The sequence below is a fragment of the Lemur catta genome, unplaced genomic scaffold (assembly GCF_020740605.2).
Source record: "Lemur catta isolate mLemCat1 unplaced genomic scaffold, mLemCat1.pri scaffold_67_ctg1, whole genome shotgun sequence".
NCBI classification, from domain to species: domain Eukaryota; kingdom Metazoa; phylum Chordata; class Mammalia; order Primates; family Lemuridae; genus Lemur; species Lemur catta.
Genome location: NW_025423866.1, coordinates 896992 through 923081, shown reverse-complemented (window position 1 = coordinate 923081; position 26090 = coordinate 896992). Strand labels below are relative to the sequence as shown.

The following is a 26090-nucleotide window of genomic DNA, read 5'->3' as shown; positions in this document are numbered from 1 at the left end:
AAGGAAGGCAAATTAATGTCTTAGATCAATATGAAAATGGCTTTGGCCTTGCAGATCTCCCTTGAAAGGATCTCAGGAGCCTTTAGGGGTCTACAGATCCCACTTAGAGGACTACTGCCTTAAGACATAGGCTTGCATCAGGAGTTCTCCTAAGTAGACTTAAATTATACTCTCAATTTTATAATTGTTTTGGACTTTTTTTCCCAGTTTACTGAATATTTATGAATTTCATAATTTAAAAGTAAATTCAGATATAAGTAAATAAATATCTTCCAAACACTTTAATGTGTTATGCTACCCAATACTCACAAAACATCTGTAAGTCAGCTATAATTTGTTCCATTTTTATATTTGAAAAAAAAAAACCCTGATGTTCAGAGAGGTTTTGTCCCACAGCAAATAATTGTCAGAGTCTAGAATTAAATACAAGTCTGTCTGGCTAAATAATGCATGCTCTGTCTAATATGGCATGTTGCCCAAATCTCTCAGGACTCACTGAAAATACTTACATAACTAAAAATATAAATATGCACAATGCCATTGGTTTTACTATGGGCATATCTTTTTTGAGAAGACAGGGTATATTGATATTTGCAAATTGTGATGTTCAAAACACAGGTATTTTCTGGAACTTTCATAAGAATATCCTTCACAGGGTCTGCAGAACTTTTTGACAGATTCATGTCTGTCATTATTTGGCTGGATGTATTAATGACAAGTCACTTTAACGTCATTAGGACTCAGTTTCTTCCTAATGGCAATTTTACACCTACAACATAGACTACAATTGCTTGGGTCAAGATCACAGAGACGTTTTGTGAAGAGGCGCAATCGCTTTTCAGTCTGGTTGTCTTCATGTGTCTTCCACAGTTTGCCCCGGTCATCAGTGTTGTCTTCCCTTGGCTCCATCAACCCTGCTCCTTCCTCTGTGGTCTTCACCTTTTTCTTTTGCAGGGTCCTCTTCCTCTACCCATGCCTAAAACATCAGTGTTCTGCCACATTCCATCCTAAGTCTTCTCTTCCCGCCTGCCCTCCTCCTCTCCCTGGCTCTGCAAAACCCCTGCCTGCTGATGACTGCTGTGTATCCCTGCGGCTTGGACCTCCTCTCCTGGGAACTCCGCTTCTGGCTGTCCGCACGGAGCTGCACTCCGATGTCACATAGGCACCCCTTCCACAAGTCTGAAGTAGAACTCGTTCGTTCCTCCTGAAACCGCGCCCTCCGTGTGCTGTCTGTCTTGGCTAATGGGCACCACCAGCTGCCCTGTCGCCCCAGCCAGAACACTGGGAGTGAGTCTCGACTGCGCCGCCTCGCCCTTAGCCTCTCTATCCAGTCCATCACTGAGGCCTGTCTATTCTGTTTGCTAGATCTCTCTCGAGCCGTCCCGACCTCCCACATGGCGTTTCTGCTGTCCTGGTTCAGACCTAATATTTTCCTCTGGAAATAACCTTCTCCCTGTGCTCTCTCTCCTGTTCGTCTGGCACCATGATGCCGGAGGAAACATTCTAAAACACATTATGTGATGACACGTAAGAACCTTAAGATCTGTCCTTGCTTAAGACCTTCAGTAGTTGTCCAGCCACTCACCACCTTCAGGAAAGTTCTGGCTCTTCAGGCCAGCAGAACCCGGCGGACCCTGGCCCTGCTCACGTCACCCGCCACCCAGCCACACCTGACTTCTTCCTTCCTGGGACACACTGAGCACTCCGACACTTTCCTAATCCCTTCTCTTGCTTCTCTCTGGTTCTGGAATGCCCGTCCCCTCCGCCATCCCCGTTTGCTGCCCCGTCGTCAGAAGCTGCCCGAGGATCCCTGCCGAGAACAGCTGGGAAAGACCAGGCACGAACATTTATATAGTGCTGATCACATTTTCATCTGTGCCTCTGTCCCCTCACCAGGCTGTGAGTTCCTCAAAGGTGGCACCGTGTCTTACCCCTAAACCTCCGCAGCTCGGACACCCCCGGCCCACTGGGAACTTAGTGTGTGTTCCCGAAGGCCCGAAGCCCGGGCGTACGTCGCCAGGGCAAGCAGCGCCTTCTCCAGAGAGGAGACTTGTCTCCCGAGCTGAGATGCAGGGGTCCCTTTTCCCACCTCACTGTCCTCTCGTCTGCAGAAGTCAAGCTTGCCCAGTGACCTGGAATGTTCCTTGTAAAGGTTAAGCATCCTGTGGCGTCCACAAAACGATTTCCTGCCATGTAAGCGGTTTATAAATCTCACCCGGGAGCCGCACTGGGCGGCCCGTTACCGGGTCGTTCCTAGCGTCCTCTCGGCAAGGCCGGTTTTCATCTTCTTTGTCCTCATTGCACCGTGGCGTGAGAAGGGGCCAGCGCTTTCAATGCCGACGCCGTATTTCAAATGTCACGTATGCTTAGAACTTCCAGCTCTACACACTAGAGTCTGGAAACCAGGTTTGCGGGAAACTAGGTTCGCGGTTGGGAGAATGAGATCACTGACCCGCTGGGCACCCCGCGCCCGTCCTCCTGCCGAGGCCAGGTTGCTAATCAGGTAACTTCTTATCTTCTTATCCTAATTGCCTACTCAGCCGCAATGGCCGCGCACACTCCGCTGGGTCTCAATTGCTCAAAGGGCTGCCGAGTTTGCGGCGGGGAGGCTGGGCCGGCGGGCGGCGCGGAAAGCGCTCCCACCCCGACCTCCGGCCGCCTGGACGGGACGCGGCTCGCCACTCCGCCCCCAGACCACCCCGGTCGCCCTGGCACTGCCATGGCCCTGCGCTGTCTCCCGGGCTTTGCAGCTTCGCTGCCGCCGGCGCCTCCCTCATCCTCCCCGCGTGGTGGCAGGGAGCAGGGACGGCGTGTGTCCCCGCCAAGCTGCCCGCGGGGGTCGCGTGTGGGGAGCGCTGGTCGCTGGGCGGGGTGTGCGACTGTGAGAGAGAGAGAGAGAGAGGTGTGTGTGTGAGGTGTGTGTCACAGAAGTGTATGTGTGAGAGGTGTGTATGTGACAGAGGTATGTGTGAGAGAAATGTGTGAGAGATGTGTGTGTGAGAGAGAGGAGTGAGAGAGAGAGGAGTGTGAGAGAGGAGTGTGTGTGAGAGAGAGGAGTGTGTGCATATGTGTGTGAGAGAGAGAGGAGTGTGCGAGCGCGCTGGCGCGCAGCGGGAGAGGGAAGGAGGGATGGGGGAGGCGGCGGGCAGCGAAGGGAGGGGCGGGCGGTGGCGGCGGGGCGGGAGCGGCTGTGGCTGGGAGGGGACAGCTCCGGGCGCAGCGGTGACACTCGGAGCGAACACACACTCCCCGCTCGGAGCCGCCAGACAGCGGAGCGAACCGAGCCGCGCGCCGGCATCGTCCCGCCGCCCGGCGCCCGCACGCCCCCCGCCTTTTCAAAGGCCCTCCCGCCGCTCCCAGCTCCGCCCGGGACTCCCCGGCCCGCGCGGCTCCCGGCTTCGCTTCGCGGCCACTTCGGCGGCCGCCCGCCGCGCGCCCTCGCCCGCCTTTGAAGTTTGCTGTGCCGGCCGCAAAGTTGGGACGCTTCGGCGGACGGAATTTTTCGCTTCTCCCCGCTCCGCCCCCGCCCTCCGGTCGCCGGGTTCCCGGACGCCGGCGCCGGGCTGCTCGCGCCGCACCTCGGGGCGGCCGCTCTCCGCCTCCCCCGGGAGGCCGGACGGATCTCTGAGGTGAGCGGCGAGAGCAGGCAGAGCCCAACGCCCGAGCGGCAGCGCCGGCGCAGGGGCGCTCGCTCGCGGGCTCCCGCGGGCCCGATTCGGAAGCGCCGGCGGGGCTCCCAAGGGCGCCGGCTCCCGGGAGCTGTGGGCAGCGGGGTGCGGGGCGGGTTTCCCTCGGGTTCCAGGCTGCCCCCGTGGCGGGGCGGCCCCGAGAAACGCTAGGCGGCGGACGGACGTCGCGCTGGCGGGGAAGGCGCGGGGACCGGGACCCGGGGTGCGGCGGGGTCCGGGAAGCCGCGGAGCCTTCACCCCGCGCAGGCCCGCCCGCCGGGAGCGCCGTGCCCCCTCTCCAGGCCCGCGCCCTCCGGCCCGCGGGAAGGTCTGCGGGCCGGGGTGTGCGGGGCGGCTGCGGGGGGCGAAGGGTGCGAGGTCGGGGCGGCGTCGTCAGAGAAACTTCCCCGGGCGGAGCGGGGGGCCTGGGGCCGGCTCGTACTTCGCTCCGAGGGCAAAGCCGCCCCCGGTGGGACCCTCCCGCCGCAGCCGGGCGCCTCGGCGTCGCGGCCTCGGCTGTCCGTGCGCGGGTCGGGGCGCGCCGGCCGCGCCACCTTCCCTCCCGGCTGCGACACGCGGGGCCGCGCCCGCGACTCCGGGTCCCAGCTGTTTCCTTGGGGCCCGTGGCGAGCTGCCCGAGGTGGGGGGCGATGTCGTCTGCTCGTGCGCCCTTCCTGCCCGCACCCGGCCCCAGCAGGGGCGAGCGTCCCCCAGCGTCCTGCACCGCCCCGCACCGGCCCCGCCCGCTGGCGCCGAGCTGCCCCTGCGGGGTGCTGCCCACCCTGGCTGCGGGCACGAGTGGCTCCCGGAAGCCGAGACCTGGAGCGGGAAATGAACCCGAGCAAACGTCTGTGTGTGTCTTTTGCAGAGTTTTTAGCAACTTCGTGGGGTTGATGGATTTGTTGGCTGCTTGTCTGACGGTCCCGCTGGATGGCAGGGACAATCTGCGTTTGCATTTAGTTGATCTCGGCAGACACGCCGCTCTCTCCTCCCTCTCCCCCGCACCCTCCTCCTCCTCCCCTCCCCCTCCTCCCTCTCCCCTCCCCTCCCCCTCCTCCCTCTCCCCCCTCCTCCCCCTTTCCCTCCCCCCCCCCCCGCCCCGTCCCGTCCCATCCCCTGAGCGCCCGGGACGGGGGAGTCGTCAGTGCAAATAAATGGGGCCTGCTCCGCTCTCCACCCCTGCAGACAAGCAGAGCCCTCCCTGGGGTCCCAGAAGGGGAGAGAAAACCTCCTTCCCAAGGGGGCGGTTGCTGAGGGTTTGGTGGGATCCAACTGCTCTGTTATCCCGGAAGAAGTGATGGATGGATGCTATGTGTATGGAGCAGAGGGTAGCGAGGGCGATCGGCATTTATTATCATTCATTACTGTTTATTGAGAGTGATAATAAGGCCCTAACCCTCACTGAGGACTCGTGTTTATACTTCATTGCATGTCAGTCTCTTATTACAGTGGTTTCAGAAAGTGAAAACGCCAAAATGGCATTAATTCCTCACAGTCCTTCTGCATATGGGATTAATCAAATGTCAGAAAGATACTGTCATTTTATCAGACTTTTAATCCGTGAACTTTTAGAAGGTTGTACTCTTTATGAAATGTCATTTGCCTCAGTCTGTCTGCTTAAAGTTTAAAAATCTTGGCAACATAATTAATTATGGTCCCGATTCCCATTTTCAATCTAAACCTGTATTCAGGATTATATTAAAATACCCCTTATTCTTCAAAAGTGACTCTTACGAGTTTAAATTCCTGGAGGGGGTAAGGGGACAACTGGGAACAAGGGGCCAAGAAGTTAGAGAAATTAGGACTATTTCAGATTTCTCTTAAAAATCCTTTACTTCTTCCTTTAAGGAAAGAAATTTCGAGTCCCTTCTCTGCACAGTTCTTAACTTCAGTGAATGTCCTTAATCTTTACCACATGCTTGAAACATAACAGCTTGCAGCCTTGCCTGCATCATTGTTTTCATTTGTGTGTCAGGACATTTTATTCATTAAACCTGTATGTCAAAGACTCAGGCTCAGCATGGCAGTAACACTCTGTTTTAATTAGTAAGTATCATAAAAAAGAAGCTAGAACTCTGTAATAGGACTAAATTGCTATGAATTATGTGTGGTTTAAATTACGCATTCATTTTAGCAGAAATCAAGCCACGAATATAAAACATCTTTTAATCACTTGCAGATACAGCTTTTATCTCTTAAGATGTTAACAAAATATATAATTGGAAAGTACTCTTCTAAGAGTAAGGGAAGCCCCTACCCTCAGTTTATTTGTCCTGGGTCTGTTTGATGTTCATGTGATAAAGTATGAATGTTAAAGACTCAAAACTGATGTCACAGCCTTTGCACTGCCGTGCAGAAGCTATGGTGCGTTGGAAGCAGCCACAATGGGTTGGTCCTCAGATAACTTAATGCAAAGACTTTTTAACAGCTCAGAGTGCTAACCACTATACGATCCCGGCAAGAGGCTTTTTCAATTGGCTTTATGAACCTTGGCGATTCAGATTTCAGTTTTCTCACTTGGACTCACCAAGGAGACTCTCTGGTAGGGGGAAAAATATGTTCTAAAACTCTAATAAACTATTTGAAATGAACGGGGGTGTAGAAATAAAGTGTATCTGTTGTTATCTTCGTGTATTTATTTCTATAGCAGTTCTATTCAGACTGTCCAGAGGTCAGAATTTTTATTTTAAAACTGAGTGTTTTTCTTGCTGTTGTTAGAACATATTACTTTGATATGATGGATGAGCAGATACTGGAAATGGAATGATTGCACCTGAATTATCAGAAAGCCTGGGAGCAGTGTGTGAATTGCACATAATACGTGCTGATTAAAACGATTTTAATCTCCCTTCCTGAGTTTCTTTGTGATGAGGAGGTTGATACCTGTGACCAACCAGTGCTCGCTCCCACTTTTTCTGCTCGGTCTTCTTGTCAGCCTTAGCCTGGGGGAGCCAGGGGCCCACAGCAGCAGCTCACAGATTGAACCCTGCCAGAGTCAGTCGCCACGAGCTACTGATTAGGAAGAAAGTATATCCCGTAGTCATCTGTGGGTCAAAGGCAAGCATAACCAACAAAAATAATCCAGCTAATTCATTTGACCTTGAAATAATAGCTAGACCTTATAAATGTTTATTTGGAAGGATTATTCTGAAGAACATAATTTATTCTTCCCCTGTTGGTTCACAGCCATTTAGTAGAAGCCACAGCATAACTGAATAATAAATAGTAAACCACACCAAATGTTTGCTTTGAAAGCTGATTTTATTTTAAATTTTTATTTTTTTAAAATTTGTTTGTGTTTTATTTTTAATTTGTGTACAGTAAAATTCATTCTTCATGGTGTAGGTTCTGTGAATTTTGACAAATGGGAAGAATGACGTGTCCACCATCATAGTTATGCTATGGAATAATTCTGTCACTCCAAAAATTCTCTCACACTATGCCTCTTTGATGTCATCCTCTTCCCTTAACCTAATTCCTGGTAACTACTGATCTATGTTCCTTTCTAATAGTTTTGCCTTGAAAACTGGTTTTAAAATCAAAGTCCTTCGGTATCTACTAAATACTCCTTTTAAAAATACTTTGCATTTCGTGCCTTGAAGTTAGGATAAATTCTGCTTTATTTTTCCGTTATATTACAAGAGCAAAATTAAATGACATCTAGGATGCATGCCGTCATGCTTCCATGTTTATTTCCACCTAGGTAGAACAGTACATACTTCATTGTCATTAAAAACAATAACAGAGTATGACATGGAAAAATAAAAATGCTAATATTTTATTGTATCATATAGTGGTATGTTGACTATAAATTCAGTTATATATTTGGGAAAAACCACAGCATTTCAGTTTGAGTCTGCGTTTGCTTGGATGCATGTATTTCCTGTATTTCTTGAAACTTCTGAGATGACACCCGGCATTTGCTGTTCCATAGCCTATGAGTGCCCCAGCCAGTGCTAAAAGCAGGATTCTTGGCTGCCTACTTCCTAAACACATAACCCAAAGATTTAATATCCACACCTTTTTTTCCTTTTGGTATTTTACTAAAAACTGCACACCAACAAATACATGAATTTTAGTCCTTTAAAATATTTGGAAAACATGAAGTATATCTTATTAATCCCCTCCCAAATAAAAAATGAGTTGCTTGTTTTACATTTTAAAAATTAAGGATAGAGAATTTGATCAATGTGGAGTAAAAAGCCAGCTAGCAATATGTTTCTGTAGATTTTTCCTCTTGGAATGAAGAGACAGATTTGACCACAGAACAGCTGGGTATTGGGTCCTATTACAATGTCAATTTTTTTCAAGGAACTTATTGAGTTAAATTTGATTTAAATTTCACTTTGAAGTCCAGAGACCTCATGTTTATAAGAAAAGTATAGAAACTTCCAAGATTACATGTCATTATTCCTTCAATAATTTCCGGATGCTTTGGAAGCTGATTTATTTTAGTAAATTAGTGAATGAGTCTTGGTTTTCATTTGTTAATTTTTTCCTGTAGCAAATTTGAACATGACACATACTTAATGTTTCCTATAGTTCTCTGAAGTATTTTTAGTTTCACTTATGAAAACTGAAATGAATCTAAAAAAATATGGATGGAGGTAGTAGTATAAATATATAGTTAATTTACCAAATGTCTCTTTTAATTCTTCTTTTGAAATAACTTGTTCCCTTTTCATAGTTGTGAGAAAATAACATTTTTAGAAATAATGGGGTTATATAAAGTTTGGAAGGAACTTGATAAAAACATGATTATGGATGATTAGAAGTCAGCTCATTTGAGCGGAACTCTTAGACACTCTCTTGGCAGGATGGAGACGTTTAAATGTAACAACCAAATTACAAAAATGGAGTTAACAACATCCATGCATTTCTAATGGGAATGATTTCAGCCGATACCACAAATAGTGGTGACCAGCTGAAATAAATGGAGACTGTACAAGTTTCTGTCGATGTTTCTTCCCTCTAAGAGAATATCAAGGTAAACACCCTCTTCTTCCAGCTGTGTGCTCAGAGAACATATATTCCAAATTGGACTATACTCAAATGTGTGTTTTATCAACAACTAAAAATCACCATAACTATATCTTCTTTTCTGAAGCAATGTCCTTATATATACAGATGTACATAAAATATGAGATTGAAATTTAATGTTTTTGAAAATAAGCAGTAAAATCTGAACTCATAATTAGAAATACCTGTAAGGTGTGATATCTTGTTTTTGAAATCACCATGACTATTTTTACAAATTATAATATAGGAACTATGAACAAGTTAGTATATGCAACACAGACAATACTGTATCCAGACAGTTGGTAAACAAAATGAGGGGGTGGCATTGTGGTACTTTCTTGAAAATATTGATATTGTGTTTAAGAGAGAAAAGCTAGTGTAAAAGGGCCTGAGTTGTTTTGGATTGCTTTCTTCAATTTAGATGCTATGGTGTTAGATGCCTACTGGAATGTAGATGGTTACAATTTACAGCACATTGTAGTGAAAAGTAAACCATAGTAATCCATATACAACTTGGAGACGGCTTTGATGACTGAGTTTAATTCATATATATGCTAAGCTTGTAGGCATTGCCAAGTGGAACATTATGCATTTTATCCAGTGATGAAATACATTTCTTGTTAAATTATCTGTCATATAAAAAAAACCCACACAAACATAAACATACTTGATCCATTTGAGTAATTTTGTTAAAAATACATTAGAAAACATATAAGTACCTTTTTATGCATAACACTAGCATATATATATCATGATGTAGATCTAAATATCATGTGTATGTTGATAGTCCTCAAGGTTATAATTTCATATTAAATTACAGCATTCACTAAAATTCATTGATACGGTCAAAAGCTTCAAATTTGGACTGATTCACAAGTAATTAAATCCTGTAATTGAAGAGGCATTTGTTGCCAACAGGGTAACAGAGTTTGCTAGCTAGAACACCTGGCAAACTGGAAAAGGACAGCAATTGTTTATCTCTTTGCTTCCCTGAGTCTCTGATATTGTTAGTTCTATTGGGTGATCTGTCGAAGTTTGTGAAAATGTGCTATGAAAATACATTACTTTTTTATGGAAAAATAAAACTACCTCCAAATGGAGACAAAACTGTGCCCCTCTAATTAATGATCGCAGTAGCAAGATTCACCATACTAGCAGATGAAGTAACAGGTGGGTCACAGGAGAGATGGCCTGGGAGATACCAGGGAAGCCACCCTGCCCCCAGATGTTACCTGGGCCTCTCAGGGTACTAAAAGACTACCTGAAAAATAATTTTTCCTTTACTTTTAAAGTAATTTTTTTATTGTCCCCTATAAATATGAAAATAGCCCTGCCATGGGAAATGGATAAACTGATATCAGCTAATGTATTACCAAGATATGTTAATAGCTAGATAAAGCCAGATAGGAATGAGGCCAGCTTAGACAAAGTTTTAGAGAGGGGTGATATATCTATATATGTGTGTATGTATGTCTGTGTATACATATATTTATATCCTCTAGGCTCTACTGTTTTGGACAGTCTACCTTTAGTATATACCTGCTCTTTATTCTCTTCCCCTGATAATTCTCAGTTTGTTATAAAAGTATTAAGTTACGTCCTGGGTCAGCTTCATGGGCCACTCTTAGAGGGACCTGGGGCTTGGCTGAATGCTCCAGTGTCACCATCTTGAAATTCCTAATTTTTGAACAAGAGGTCTTGCCCTGGGCCCCACAAATTATGTAACCCATGCTCATTATGCCATGGTGTGAATCAAAGATTTAAAATTCTGATGTCCGGGAAATAGAAAGTGCATTTGAGATTAACTTTGCAAGGTTAGGCCCAGTGAATATTTGCATTTAAAAACTTGTCTTTTAAGGACAATACAATGAAAGATACGAGATACTCTTTTAATTTTGTGGTGGAAGTTTCCCGTTGCCTCTGAAGTCACACGGTGTAGGTATCCAGCTTCTGAGAGCACCGGCCTGGTAAAGCAAAGGCCTCTGAAAGGGAGTGTCCTCTTTGTTTCATTGTGGTGGACAAGATGCCCCATTATAATGTAAGAAGGAAATAGCAGATCTATTAATATTTATATTCACTTTTATGTATAAATAATGAAATTAAGTTTTATGACTATTAATAATAAACAAATTAACAAAGGCACAGTCTTACTCAGCATATCAGATGGTCGTGGAACAACAAAAAATGGAAATGGTGACAGCTTCTCTGAAGTAAAAATGATGACATTCTGCTGGGCGTGATGGCACGTGCCTATAGACCCCATCACTTGGGAGGCTGGAGCAGGAGAATTGCTTGAGCCCAGCAGTTCGAGGCTGTGTTGCTTTATGATCGCAACTGTGAATAGCCACTGTACTGCAGCCTGGGGAACATGGCAAGGTCCCATCTCGAAAAAATAAAGTAGTAATAATAATAATAATAATAGTGACATTCTTATTAGCCCTGTTCACAAAACACCACTGATATTAACTTGAAAAAAATTTGAAATGTACAATGTCATCCACTATAGTTATGATACTCATCCCAGTATAGATTGCCTTTAAGTATTTTATACATTACACATTAATATATATATATATTTTTAAATCACAGTTCTAAGAGGTTTGAAGACCACGGTGTAGACAATACATTATAGAATGAGAGGTCTTGAAAGGAGTTGAGCAGGAAGCTGAAAAATTTCCCACATAAACTAGTCACTGTTGCCGGGAGTATTCTTAGTTATTTGTATAAGCATTTCATAATTCCTCTGTTATCAATAGACATTATATGCCGTTATGTTCTGAAAATTTCAGTATTCTGATAGTTTAAAAAATACTTCCCAACACTTTTCATGAATATCATCGTATTAGTCCATTTTGCGTTGACATAAAGGAATACCTGAGGCTGGGTAATTTATAAAGAGAAGAGATTTATTGGGCTCATGCTTCTGCGGGCTGTACAAGAAGCATTGCATCAGCAGCTGCTTCTGGTGGGGGCTTCAGGGAGCTTCCCATCAAGGTGGAAGGTGAGGGGGAGCAGGTGTGTCACATGGCAAGAGATGAGCAAGAGAGGGAGGAGGAGGTGCCAGGCTCCACACAACCTGCTCTCTCGGGAATTAATAAAGGGAGACCTTACTCATTATTGCAGGAGGGCACCGGGCCACTCCTGAGGGGATCGGCACAGGACCCAGGCACCCCCCATCGGGCCCCACATCCAATGCAGGGATCACATTTCATCGTGAGATTTGGAGGAGCCAAACATCCAAACCATATCAGTTGTGTTACATTTTAAAGTTTTTCTTTAAAATTTTATTGCTTTTCAGTTAAGTTAGTTATTAACCGATGTTACAGTTGTTTCTGTGCTTTGAATTTTACAACAGAAATGGAAATGACTATTTATTAATAATAGTATAACTTTATATAACCCTTGGTTGTTATAGGCCTTCCACATCCATCATTTTCCTTAATCCTCAGAGCAACCCAGTGAGGAAGATACTGTATCCTCTTACGCCTGAGAAACCTGACACTCCATTTTAGTGAAGAGACTTATCTAAACTTGCAGAAACTTTTTAAATAAAGTCATAAGTTTTTGGTTTCAGAAGCAAAACTGATGAAAATTTCTAAAAATTTTAAGTTGAGATTAATTGCCAAATTCATTCGCATGGACCCAATTTGCTTAGAATGTTTTTTGCAATTTAATGATTCGGAGTATCATTTATTAAGCCTGCATCCACGAGACCATAATTCTAAGCTTCCTGTGCACTGTTTGTTTTTGGTAATAGTTAGCTAATAGAGAATTTTTAGGGGAAACCATTAAACTTTTCCACTTTCAAATCATTATTTAAGGTGCAGCAGAAACAACTTCTCTTTGAGAGTAAAAACACTCTAGTTCTAAATGGCGCTAAGGGCTACCAGTGATAGACAGATAAATAACGCCTAACATCTATCCTTCCAGAAGGTTAGTCTTTTTTAATAGGGAAATCATGGAAAGTATAATAGAGTTTCCATCTCAGAATGTGTGTAGGTTCTGACGTAAACCTCCCCTGGCCTTCCCACACCCCCAGCCACCATTCGCACAAATTCTGCTCCAATCGTAAAAGGCAAGCTCGATTATCAGTTTGCTTTCTTAAGCCTACTTATAGCTGTGAGACTATCTCTTGAAATCAAATCCCTTTTCCTTTCTTTAGCCTTCTTGATTAGTCCGACTGACCAGCCATTCAAATCTGGGTGTTAAAATGTTCTAGGATGTGCTATGTGTTGAGTTTGAGCTCTCTCTCTTTCTGCATACACATGTAATAGAGCCTTTGCCATACCTTGGAGACAAGTTATCTGATAAAAGAAAAAATAAAAACATTTTCTTCAGTAAGTAGAGCCTAATAAGAAAATTGGTGATTAAAAAAGTAAGTTATAAGTTTATTAGAGACCCATAACCCATGATATTTAAACATACTCCAATTACGTATGGCAGCTGTATCACTGAAAAATCAATAAGTCACAGAATCCCTTTTGAAAATTAGTAATAATTAGTGGTAATTCACCTATACAGTTATTACATTATTCCATTAATTATGTGGCATTCTTGAGAGGTAAGAGGTGAAATTAGATCAGCCTAAGATTTTTAAAATGGATTATTTCAAAATATTGAATGAAACTGTATGTTTCAGTGAAATAATGAGAACTATCATAGACATATATATGAGGATATATTCTATTCTAAAAGCTTAAAGCCCTTTGAAATATAAGAAAAAATAAGTTCAGACTGTAAAAGTATTTATACACCCATATTAATACTCCAGCCACCAAATTCAATCTGTAATTTAAAAAGAAAATCTGTACATTTAAAGTTCCTTCACACATTTACAAAGCAGTGACAACAACCAGGCAGTTTTGAAACCTCTTTTTCTCTTGGCAGCAGCCTCTATTTTGTGTAATGACCACGGAACATTGTGGACCCCAAGCTGCAGCTTTTTCCTTAGCGCTTCCTTTAAAAAAAAAAACAAAACAAACCACACCTAACTGTATATCTTACTTCCTTGCGGGGAGAAGGATGACATAATTGTGGGTCTGAATTCCCACACCAGGTCAGTATTTGTGGTTTGTCATCTCTGTAATTGCTGTAGGTTTATATGCTTGTATCATTTCATCATAATTTGCTATAAACGCATTATTAGAAATGACTGTGGGGTCTGTCTTCAGCGTCTGCCTTTTGAAAGTGTCCTTTGCTTTAATCATCTCTTAATCCAGAGATAATAATGCAGAACAACCCAGGAACTGATGTTGATCCTCCGTGCGTTAATCTCAACACGTGCCTCTGAAATCCTTGGCTAGATCTAGCGCCTGAGGAGCCTGAGCAGGCTCACCTTTGAACCAGTTCTAATCTAGTTTTGTTTATTAAACAACATTGATGTCCTCAGATACAGTGTAGCAAAGCTAAAAAATATTAAGAGTTTACTGTTGTTGATGTGATTGTTTTTAAAAATCCAACACTGTGGCCTTTCCTTTGTTCTTCTTTCTAGTCAGTCTCTACTTGAATAGGGTCCTAACCTCTTACCTTAGAGGTTAGGTGAATAAAGATAGAATAATCTGATGCTGGAACTCCTTCTATCTCCATTTGAAGAGCAAGTCGAAACATGTCTTTTGCTGTTGAATAAAATTTTGCAACCAGTTTGAGAAACTGGCCTACACCATTTAAAGATAAATAGAACCTTTTTAGTTTTAAAAGAGTACTCACATCATTATTTCATTTAATCTTATAACAATCCTGGGAATAATTGTCTCCATTTTGTAGATGAGGTAATTGAGATTGAAAGAGATTAAAAGACTCACTCAAAGTACAAAAGCAGATAATGTGATAATGGTTTGGTTAGGACTTCTTCAACTCAGATCTTTTTACTCTAAGTGATCTTTTTTTGTTTTGCTTTGGCAGCCTTTTAACTGTACCAAAATTTGAATGAATGATTGAATGAATGAATGAATGAAAAAATAAAAATTGCATGATAGTGGAGGATGGAAGAGTGAAGAGCAGACCAAAAATTAAATTCAGGTGTTGGCAAGAACGTTCGATCGTGAATTGACAGGAAACTAAGATGTGGGAAGAGCTCACCTGAGACCCTGAAACACATGAGCTAGGAGAGAATGAGAGGGAATAAAAAGGGAAGTGATGTGTTAACTATGCTTTCTGCTGGGTTCTCCAAATTACTAGATTGTTAGGAACCAGTGTCCTTGGAGAATATTATCTAATCTTTCCAAAGATGTGTCTTGGTTTGTTTTTTTTTTGGGGGGGTGGTGGTGCTTAGATAAGAGGGCTGGTAGAATAAATACATATTTGAATTTTAAATTATTTCTTTTTGCTAAAGCATAACAACTACATACTTGTGTACCTTCTTTTTTCTTCTTTTTTTTTCTAGAAATAAGAATATTTCTAGGGCATGGAAAGGGTTTAACTATTTTAACTATTTAAGATCCCTGGTATATCTACTCACTCATCTATCTGTGGATCATATTACCTTCATTATAGTTATTTTTAAATTACTACTTTGGTTACGTCATGTGCTTTGGCACTGGAGGCCACCACAAATTCTCTGTGGTGATAGACAGGCTTTAGTGCTGACACATCAAAAAAACTGCTTGGAGAAGGTGAAGCTTGAGAACCATCAGCTATTTGGGAAAATATGGGATTAGGCCCATGGAGTGAAGCATCACTTTTTTAATCTGTGGTATTTGTTATTCTGTGGTAGTAATGAATGGTTTCTTCTTGATAATATTTTATTTATTAGTAATGAATGGTTTCTTCTTGATAACATTTTATTTATTAGTGTTTTTCCAAACTCCGCTAAGTACACGAGTGGTCCACTGGTCCGTTACTGGGCTTTAAGGGAAACACGAACTACTCAGAGAGAATGGACTTCTCTTTTATGTAAATAAGGTAGAGAAAAGAGATCACTGTGAAATAACGTGGCCATAATAATAGTTCTCTTAAAAAAAGGAAGAAAGGATATGGACAGTCTCTATTTCATCCACTCCTCTCCCTAAATAGATGTCTAAAATATTAAATATTAAACCTTGGTAATGAATGAAAATTAGAGATCAGAATGTTTGAACAGCCAAAGTGCTGGAGGTGAATATCATAGTGCTGCCACTATCAGGTGATAGGTCTTAGTATTTGGGGAGTTTGAAAATAAAAATACATGAGAATACTAGGGTTGGAAGTGACAAAGCCATATAACCCGGCTACTCAAAGTGCAGTCCATGAACTGTCGGGTCCGCATCTCCCAGGCGCTTGTCAGAAAGGGACCATTTTCAAGACCCCGCCCCCCAGACCCATTGAACAAGAACCTGCATTTTGATGGGAAAACTGGGTAATTCGTGTGCACATTAAGGGTTGAGAAGCACTATTCTATACCATGCCTGCTCTCAGATCAGAATGTATCCCAGCCAGGTCAAAATTTACACGTTTTCAGAGGAAAGAGGCCCTCCTGAGTAATGCACTGTATTTATCCTTACCAGGACATTTTTGTATTCTTAAGGACGGAAAAGAGGCTTCCTTATACCGTATGTCAGACTGCTTTGCTCTCTGCTAGTAGCTTCTTGAAAGCAGTATAATTCAGCAACTATTTATCTGGCGCCTACTTTATGCTAGGAGACTAAAAACAGCTGCGCAGGTGATCTAAAGATAGGTGAAGGGTAATTTCTGCTCCTAAACTTATGTCATGTAAGCCTCATGGAGATCTTTTCTGTAGGGACGAGAAAAAATATATTTAAAAAAAATATAATTCAAATAAGATAAAGTACCATAAGAAACAAAGTCTCAAGTTTCACCAGAGGACTCTGATTCCACGTTATCGGCCTCCGGGGCTTCCAGGGGACTGGCAATAGGCACTTGATAAACACCAGTTGACTTCCTGACAGTGTACAGGGAGAGCTCAGATAACATATCATCTAAGTAAACACCCCCCTGCCACAATCCTGTTAAGACTCTCCCCGGAGATTTTATAGCACTCTTTTTTTTTGTTTGTCACTCTGGACAGTCAGGAAGCATCCTTCCTCTGCCGGGACACCTCCTGCTTTTCAAACTCCTTCCTTCGGGGTCTGTGCCTTGCTGAGCTCAGTCTCCTTCCCTCGAAAGCCATGCTGGGCCAGATCTCTGATACGTCTCTCATCTGACAATGGGCCTCCAAGCCTCTGCCGTCCTCCCTGAGCTTAGCACTGGCCGGTTGTCCCTCACGGAATGCCACTGGCAGGCCACAGTGAGCCAGTGCCTGTGTCCTCATCCCTGCGGCTTGGCAGTGTGTCCCTCTTGACGGCTGATGGTGGCAGTTAACCCACAGGTGAGGCAGCTTCCCGGGTGTGAAGCCTGGGAGGACCTTGCCCTTCCCCTCTCTCTTTCCTCAGTGTCCTCAACTGTGAAACATCCCCACTGGCTCTGGGTGGCTCACTTTTCATCTGAGTCTCTGCTGAAATGTTGCTTCCTCGGAGAGGCCGTCTTTGACCACTCGGCCCAGAAGGGCTCCTTCTCCCCCCACCCACCCTGTCTCCGTAATTCCCTTCCGGCCTCTCAGCCAGTGTTGTTTTCCTTACAGTGCTCACTGCTCTCTGGAATCAGCATATTAATTGCATTTCCTTGTTTGCTTGTGCATCATGTCTCTAACCCACGAGCACAGGCTCTGCAAGCTCACGATCGGCACACGTGTTGTTTGCTGGCCTGTCCGCAGCGGCTCGGGCAGTGCTGGCAGCAGTTGCCGTGTCAGCTGGGAGCTCTCCCATCCCGCCATGCTGACTCTTTGAAAAGTTTCTGTTGTCACTGCCTCCTTGGTGGTATCGCTGCTTATTACGGCACTAGAAACTAGGTTATAAAACATTTCTTTGATCCAGACTTTAGGGAGGGTGCAGCCCAGATGTTTAGCAGACAGAGCTGGCAGAACCACCAAAGCCGTTTTTAAAACCAGATTTGTCTTGAGAACAGGAATATCTTTGAGCTTGAATCATTTAAGTACCTTGTTTTGTTAATGTGGTAACTAGACCTAGAAAGACCTTTTGAATTTTTAAGATCCTTTGAGAAGGCAGTACGTATGATTCGAGATAGATAGACAGATGGAAAGTGTGTAAAAATTCAAGGTTGTTGCTGATGGACGAGTGAAAAGTTGGGTAGTGTTTTAGAAAATTTTTTTCCTGCTATAGTATTCTGTTTTTGGTTTTCAGTTTCATCCTTGCTGTCACTAACACACAAAATTAGTAATGATCTCAGGTCAGAAGATAGAGTGATTATTCAGTTTGGTCCATTAGTTCATCCGTATTTAACGAGCGCTTAACGTGTGTACTATAAAATGTATGAAGAGATTGTTGATTTTTCTCCTCTAGGGTGTGATACTTCCCAGCGTGGCTTCCATCCTAAGGATGCTGCCCGTCACTTCTTTTCTCCTCCAGCCCGCGTTTCTCGCCGGTCTGGTCCACTCTGTGAACTCACCGTCTGCATCTTCGTGGCCCAGGCCTGGGCAGCCCCCTGCAGTCCCGATTATTCCGTTGACTTTAGGATTGCTCCGCTGATGCTGTTGCTTCCCAAAAACGTGCCTGGAAGCCTAAGTTATATGACTTTGGCAGGTGTGTGTTTGTCGGAAGGCTCATGGGTTTTAATCATCTTATTTGGACACAGCTTATGAATATGTCCAGTCACGTATGCCAAATAGTAATACTTTCTTGTCAAATTTTCTTCATAACTTCTGTATGTCTCTCTTATGCTGTTTCCTTCTTACTTGCTATAAACTACCACTTTCCAGAACTAAAATAGGGCTTTGAACTTATTCCTCCTCCAGGTACTCTTGACAAATTAGTTGGCCTCTAATACTGTGCATTCTTGCATTTGAAATGTAAGTTTGAGGAAGCAGGTTTGGGGGGCAGGGATGCACTTACTGCCTTTTTCCAGTGTGTCCCACCAGCCCTCCCTGCGTCTGGCAAACCCCATGTCCCACCGTGACAATGGGAATCAGTACTTTTATTTTTCTAACCGACACATCTTACTACTTTCCACCTTGGCCTTCCTCCTCTGTGTTTCTCATCACATGGAGAGACCACCTTCCTCTTTGCTCCTCTGCTCCAACACCTTGTTAAGTATAATAACTAGTATTTAAAAAGGCATCTAAAATGTCCCACTATTCGTAATTTATTTGATGCCACCTGGAAATTCTGCTTGACAAATTTTATTTCTCTCTGATTTCTTCCATTATGTTTTATCACTTTATTGTATGTGTGTTCCTGTAGTCAGTGTGTTATTTTTGATTCCTCTCTTTTCCTCGCTTTCTGCCGACAGCTCACCTGCATACTCTGGGCCGCCATCTGTAAAACACATCCCAGGGCTCTCCGTTGTCTTCCATCTTCTCTGCAAACTCCAAGCCACCACCATCTCTACCTTGCACAACTGCAGTAGCCATCATCTGATCTTTTTGCTTTTACAGAGATGAGGTTGTTTTTTATTTCTGCAGTTTCCCTGAAATCCATTTTCTACACCATGGACAACATGAATCGTATCGTGGCCCTGCTGGGATTCGAGGGCTTTCCATCACACTCAGAATATAATCCAGCCGCCTTAATATGGTTGCAAGGCTCTGTGTGGTCTGCACTTTACCTTTCCCTCTCTCCCACTCTGTTCTCTGATGCCCTTTCCTTTTGTTAATACCCCAAGCTTAGTGCCACCCCAGGGCCTTTGCACCCGCCATTTCTCTCCCCAGAATGCTCTTTGCCGTACGTTTGCTTCACTGGCTTCCTGTTGTCACTCAGATCTCAGCATAAATGTCATTTCCTCCAAGAAATCACACACGGTCTTTCACACAAGCCTATTTTAATTTTTGCGTAGCTACCAGTCTACCAGTGTTTTCGTATTTGCGTATCTGTTTATGTGTTGTCTCTCACTCCCACTAGAATGTCCCCCTCATGAGGTCATCGCTCTCCCCAGAAGAGTGCCTGGCGTATAGCAGGGACTCATTACACAGACGTTGAAGGAAAAAATAATGAATGAGTGAATATACTGACATTATTGGATTCTGCCACCTGGATATATGTTTTGTCTTTATAAGCAGATTATAAATTGCTAAGATATTTATTCTGAGCCCTCATATCACCCACTTCAGTTTAAAGTATGGAGTCATTTCTCGGCAAACTGTTATTCTCTTGATTTTAGCTCTTTGGGCCATATTTAGCTCTTGGTATCCTAAGGAATCTGTGAAGTCATTCAATTCTTGGCTACCATGACTATAAAAATCTGATTTATAGGTGTTACATACAGCGAGGACTCAGTATTTGTTTGTTGGCCATGGCAATTCATGTCTCGCCTTCCTGGGTGGCGTGTGCTGTTGCTAAATGCTGTGGCATCTGCTATGCTCCATCGTAGCTAGATTTCGGTAGAGAATGAGGTGTGCAGTTTGTAAACCGCTTTGGGGAACATTACACAGGAAGTCATTTTCATTTTGTGGCAGGTCAACAGGAAATAAGGCTTAGTTGCCAAACTAAGAAAGCAACCAGGCATATTACTGTTCCCTGAGGAGCTTTCATTATTCCAGCAGTCATCAGTTTCTCCCAAGACAGTGGAAGTTATCCCAGCTACGTCACTTGTCACATGACATTTTGGTAGGAAGAAGGTATGCAGTATTTTGTGCCCATTTTTCTTTGCGTTATTTTCTACATTGTTTTTGATATCTTCTAATCACCTATCAGGTCCATTTTGGGAGATGTACTCCTTGCTTTAATATAGTGGGTCTGGCTTTCTGGATTAAAGACTGTTCCTATCTGTGGTGCATTTGTTTGGCCATTGCTATTATTCATTGTTCTTTTGGCAGGAGTGGTGGTGGGAGTCCAAGGTACTTACTTGAAAGTCTGATCCTCTTTCAAGCCATCTCCTTCTGTAGGCTTGGCCAGCCTTTGAAACAGGATGACCCCTGACCTCAGCCCTGTCGTGAACTATGCACCGGGAGGGTCAGGGGGAGTGGATGACAGAATGGAAAGTTTAACTCCTTGGCATGTTTTAATTTCACATTTTTTATATTAATTTAATTTCCTTCCAGAATGAAAGTTGGCAGCCATTTAGGGAAGTGCTGGAGAAGGCTGGAGTCATTGCAGTTGAAATGCATGTGGAAATCCCCAATCCACAGGTTATTGACATAATGAACTTGAAAACCCTTCCCAGTCATGCCATCACGTGCCGACAGCCTGCGTTTAGGGAGCGTTAGCACATGGGTTCTGTGCGTCAAGTGAGCTCTCCTTCGCTGGGCTGGGCGGAAGTCGGTATCTTTCCACTGCTCTCCACAGTTACCTGCAGAATGAGGGCTCACCTAGCGCGAGCCGGAAACCGCTCCTTAGGGCAGGCCAGGAGCCTTTACTTCTCCCTACTTTATTTCTCCCTTTTCAAATATGGAAAGATCAGACTACAGATATGCTATATTTCTCTCAAATTTTTTAACTGTATCAGAGAATTTTTGGATTTTTAAAAACATCCAACTAACTTCAGTCAACATTTTCATTGTTTGCAAAAGACGACAGAATAAAACCACTTTTGAGAATCCAGCTTTTTTTATTGCTGCATTTTTGCCTAGAGGGATTCTGTTTGTCCAAGCTGGCAAATGGTGGGCATTCCAAGGCGAAAGTGCACAGAGCCCTTGCTTGCTCACTGCTCAGGGACTCTCAATTTCGGCAAACACGGGGACCCCGCCTGCTACCAAAACTACATTCTTTTTCTTTGCAGTTAGATCAAATGCTTCAGAGTTATTATCAGATGTGGCATGGAAGATCCAAACAAAAACAAAACACCCTCGAGTTTAAAATAGAAGTTCTAAAGACTAAATATTTGCACTTAAAAAGGAAAAGAAAGTAACAGAAATCTCTGTGGCAGACCATTCCTTGAAATTATTCTCACTAAATTATACTCATGCACTTTTCACTCTCTGTAATAAAACAGTGGATTTCATTTATTCCAGATGCATTTGCTTCAAGTAAATCAGAATTCCCATCCTTCTTTTTGGTCATTGTGAATTTATTTCAGTTTTGTGGCCTACACATGATCAGGCACATTGGATAGTTTTTAAGTGAATCTGAATGATACTATGGGTTCTTTTTTTAAATTGTATACTTTGTGTTGTATTTATACAGATGAATCTGATTTTAAGTTTTGTAATATGTACTGTCTGTAAGAGCTTTGACAAATATGCTCATGTTTCTGCAAGTGACTTACGGGACCTTGGTGGCTGGTGGTGGAGGGATGAGGGAATGTGCTTTGACGTGTTGTCACAGGTAGGCAGGACTGTTGGCTGCTGTCCTGAGGAGCCTCCAGTGCCAAGAAAGGGTCATAATGGCTTCATGTATGTCATACCTTCTATTCAGAGAGCCTTGCACAGCTATATGAAAACCCAAAGGAACCTTTTATTTACTAGATTTGCAAATCCCTTGCGCTGGTGAGCTAGCATAACTAAACAGCAGTCTATAAATATTAAAGACAAGCTTTCTAGTGGTTTGAAATGTTTCCTTATTCTTAAGACAGTTGTTATTCATGGTTAAATCCATTTAATATATTTTTAAGTAGTAAAAAATTAACCAGGCTTATTTACTTATTATCATTATTTATACGATTTCAAATAATAAATGTTTATGTTCTCTAAGTGAACCTGTGGTTTAACCAAGATTGGTAAATTGACTAGTTGATCGTATGTAATTGCAGATAAATTTTGCAAAATGACAGTGGGGCAACCACTGCAGGTATCCTGGGGCAAGTTTAATTGTCTTTTACATACACTGTGCTTCCTGTGGCCATCCTGGGTATTTAATTGATACAATGGCAAATTATTCAAGCTCCTTTTAATTTTTTGTTTTGCTTACCATTGGCGATTTTACGATTCACAAGCATTCCCACAGGTTTGTGGGAAAAGGCTACACCAGGTCAGTTTGACCATTTAGCTACACTAAAGGCTTCTCCATAGAATAAGAAGTTGAAACTGATGCTGAACACTATGTCTTGGAATTATTTGTACATTTTTAGTTATCCATCATTTGCTCGACTCCCTACTCCTTGCAGAACAACGCAGATGCTTTATATCTATTCACTGGCGTTTCTTTTAAAACCGAAGGATTTGAGGGGGAGAAGCAGCTCCCATCATCAAAGTCCTCAAATATTGAAAAGAAAACCGTTCTCCACATATGCGTCTTAAGCTGTAGTGTTTATCTGCTTACCAGAGAAGGGGCAGCACACATTCTGTTTTTATACTGAAATGACTCTTCTTTGGGGACTACTACTCATTTACCTTTACTCCAGCATTAACTAATTGGATTCATAGTGTTTCTAAATATTTTGACCGAAAAAATATGTATGTCTATATACATATACTGTCTAAACTAATTATATTTATTTACTTTGCAGTACCCAAACCCATCTCTACCTTTGTAAGTAGAGAACACACTAATAATCTCTAATTATATTTCAGAAATAATTTTTCCATTTAATCTAGGACACATGGACATTCCAAAGAATAAAACTATCTCATGTCACCATAATCTATTTTGCAAAGATTGAGGTGTATCAAATCATTAGGTCATTTTTCTTTTCTCATTTCAGTTTTGGCAGGATCTGAGGGCATAAATATGAAGAAGGCTTTTGGCAACATGAACAATGTCCGAGTTTCAGTTTAGTGTCCATGTGCTTGATTCATCAGAACATTTCAATCGAAACAAAGTTAATCTCCTCAGTAATAGGATAACACCACCTAGTTTTTCTGGGTTGTGAATAATTGTGCAACCAAATTGATTGATCTGCATAGTAAATATATTTGGAATTACCCTAGCAACTTGCTACTAGTGTTTGAACTAGAGCCTCAATACTGCAAAGATGTAAGATTTCTTGCTGTACAGACACATTTCCTGCACTACCCACCAGATGGCCATGAAAAAAGAAGTAGTGCTGAAGGTGAAATTTGGATTAGTGTTATTTAATCTGAACATTAAATCTAAATATGCTCTGGATACCTGGAAATAGCAAAAAGAAATGAGAGGAAAAGTTATGCCATTAGAGGGCACTTTTGTAATCTTAGAGAGAAGTCTGTTCTTATAAACTGACTTAACTAAGACTTATGTTTAACAATGAATTTTCAGATGTTTATTTAAAGTGAGTAATTCTTAAACTAAATGTCTGAGAGAGAATATTTCATGGTAAGGGAAAAAAATCTATAAAATCTTAAAACTACGGTATAAACAATGTTTATGTAAAGGTTCAATTTTTGATCAGTGAATATAAGTTGTAAAAATATGCACAATGTATCTGCACAGTAGTTTTTTGATCAACTATATTCATTGCGTATTTTAAATACATCGTGTTAAAAAAATTCTGCCTGTAACCTCATCAAATTGAACAGATGATTAATGCTTCCTAATATCCAAGTTTTTCCCCAATAGTAGTTGAATGTTATTATTAATAGAGAACATCTTGAAAACCATAAAGTGACAATATAAATTCTTGCATTTGGGGGCCATGCTAATTTTAAACACTTTTCTGAAAAATACCTGTTTTGTCCATAATTGGTGTGGCAATTAAGATGGTTAAAACTGTTTCAGAAACAAAAAGTGGGACCTGACAGAATTTTAGTTGGGGAAATACGATCTTTTGATGAAACAAAAGATCAAATTGAGTCTGTTCTCTATTGGTGGTAGTTTAAATGAAAATGTCTACCTGAGCCAATAAAGTAGGCCAACCAGTAAAATATGAAAGGAAAAGCTTAGTGTCAAGAACTGTGAAGAGTTTGAGATTTTATTCCACTTGCAAGCTAGTAAATGCCTGCCATAGTTTCATGGATGCTGGAAGAACGAACGCGACTCTGAGCCTTACTACTGGGAGCTGTAGCGGTAGGCGCAGCGCCATCATTCGCTGCACTGGCTCCCTGAGCCCCCACCCCCTGTCCAGCGCCCGTAGGATGATGCAGACAGGCCAGAGGGCACCAGCCCACGCAGGGGGGTTTGCTGCAGGAGAGAAGTTCTGAATTCAGGGAACCCAGATCTGGTTTTCATGGGTAGCAGTCAGGCCTGCCCTCTGCCCTGGAGGCTCTGCCTTCCGAGGCTGTTCACTCTACAAACATCCTGGGAAAGATAACGTGGAACAGAGGCAGCCAGCGCTTCTGCTCCCAAGACAGGCAAAATCAAACACAGAGACCCCTGGAGAATTATCTCCTAACACTTACTCTGCAGAGTCCTATAATTTGAGATGTTTACTAATATTAAATTGCTAAGTAGCTGATGTAGAGAAATATAGAATAATCAGATTTACCATATTTTAAGTCACCCATAGTACATAGTTTATATTTTTTACATCATACGGTATTTAAGCCTTGGTTTGACTATATTTAATATGAGAAAAATGTAGCCCCCACATCACAGGGTTGTTGCCAGCGTTAGGTCAGATTATACATACCTATATGTAACACACTTAGAAGAGTGCCTGGCTTGCAGCATGTACACAGCAAAGTTTTATTAATATTGTTGTTATATCAAAATTCATCTTTTATAATTAGCTGAGAATGCTGGAAAAATTCCGATGGACCGTGCCTAGCGATGTCTCTGACTCTGGGCTGGCCTGCGTGTCCCAGGCAGCCCGAGACACTGGCCGCCCGTCCTGCTGAGCGGCACAGGCACAGGCACAGCTGGCAGCTCTGTGGGCAAGCACGGGCCTGGGGAGGTGACCTGCCCTCGAGTGGTGGCTCCGGGCGGAGGTGCCTGGCACCACACACTCGCATACTCCCCCGGCACGTTTGCTCTGCGTTCCCAACAAGGATGCAAAGCCACATCCTACCTGTGTCTAAAGAGACTTTTTTTCATTGTCTGGCCTCTTCTGCTCTCAGGAGGCCAGTATCAGGAATGGTACTACAAAGAGAAGTGACCTGAATGTGTTTTATTTTGCTAGAATCGTAAGTATTTCTGAACACAGGCAGCCTATCGAATGCTACTCAGATTTTCCATTTCTCTTAGCTCCAGGCAAAGGGGGAGCAGGAGTCGGGGCTGGGGGTAGTGATTGGAGGTCCTGTGGGTTCAGCAGACCATGTCCCTGTTTGGCCTTGATTTTGGTCCCTGCAGTCGTCTTTCGTAGACATGACCTTTGTCTCTTAGTGACTCGCCTGAGCTCCCACTCACAGCCCCAGCGCCCCGTGGGTTTCTCCTTGACAGTCATCTGGGGTTTGAGGGACAGATTATCTCAGGAAACCTCGGCAGCCTGGTCTGGTTCCTGAACTGCGGCTGGTGGGGAAGAGTCTGATACTCAGTCACAGAATCGTTTCTCGTTAGAGATCACCTATCCACACCCCTACAGACTGGGGCCTGGGGTGGGTAAGTGAACAGATCCTACATCTAGTGAGGAGCTGAAACTACGCGTCAAGTTTCTTAGCTCTCAGCTGAATTTTCTTTCCGTTGTAATACA

At 43.1% G+C, this 26090-nt stretch overlaps 1 protein-coding gene across 1 annotated transcript in view; it reads left to right on the top strand.

Annotated features, from left to right (window-relative positions):
- The first annotated feature begins 3228 nt into the window (after window positions 1-3228).
- LOC123630019 (protein NDNF-like) overlaps window positions 3229-26090 on the top strand; it is a 40363-nt gene continuing 17501 nt past the window's right edge. The window contains exon 1 of the mRNA XM_045539350.1: window positions 3229-3629. The gene's annotated coding sequence lies outside the window, so the exon portion shown is untranslated. The remainder of the gene's footprint in view (window positions 3630-26090) is intronic.